Source organism: Penaeus monodon, chromosome 29 (assembly GCF_015228065.2).
Source record: "Penaeus monodon isolate SGIC_2016 chromosome 29, NSTDA_Pmon_1, whole genome shotgun sequence".
NCBI classification, from domain to species: Eukaryota; Metazoa; Arthropoda; class Malacostraca; order Decapoda; family Penaeidae; genus Penaeus; species Penaeus monodon.
This window is the reverse complement of record NC_051414.1, coordinates 13,817,292-13,817,915: the sequence shown is the minus strand read 5'-3', so window position 1 is coordinate 13,817,915 and position 624 is coordinate 13,817,292. Positions and strand designations below refer to the sequence as shown.

Genomic DNA, 624 nt, shown 5'->3' with positions numbered 1-624 from the left:
TTTAGCTCATGATTAGTGTATATCGAAGCTGCACCTTCCACATCTTATCCTTATCTATACGACCAGCATACAGCAAAGTTGACTGTCAACAAAAAATAAGTCCCTCTTGCGAAATTGTCTACTTTAAATATAAGATTTTACAAATGTAAGTATCACCAACCCTCTAATGCTTCTAAAACATAATATTAGTAAGTGAGGAAGGAGTTTATATAACAAATATGAAAATACGTCAAATGCTATTACTTCTACTACACGCAGCATTTGCGAAAACAATTTAAAACTTTCCATAACTTAGGCATCAGATCAACATGCTGCAGATGTGAAGAAATACTGGTTATAACGATGAAAACAAAGACTGCAAGAATAAATTCATATAGGCAGATAATAGATAGATAAAAACACAGATGAAGTAAGAGAGTAATTGGGTGAAAGAATGTGATGTCGGGAGAGAGAAAGATCGGGGGTGGCACCGTGAGGGGCATGGATTGCAATGAGCATGTTTATATATACATCTAAATATAATTTAAATTTTGTTTGTTGCAAGAGTGCACAGACACAGTACATCAAGTTTTACAAGGCAAGGGAATTTTGGCGTCTCTCAGCAATGATTAATAGAAGCGCCGA

The 624-nt window shown here is 35.3% G+C and overlaps 1 protein-coding gene across 1 annotated transcript in view; it reads right to left on the bottom strand.

The window, feature by feature from the left end:
- Window positions 1–624, bottom strand: part of LOC119591754 (peptidyl-alpha-hydroxyglycine alpha-amidating lyase 2-like) — a 13,265-nt gene that overhangs the window by 5,945 nt on the left and 6,696 nt on the right.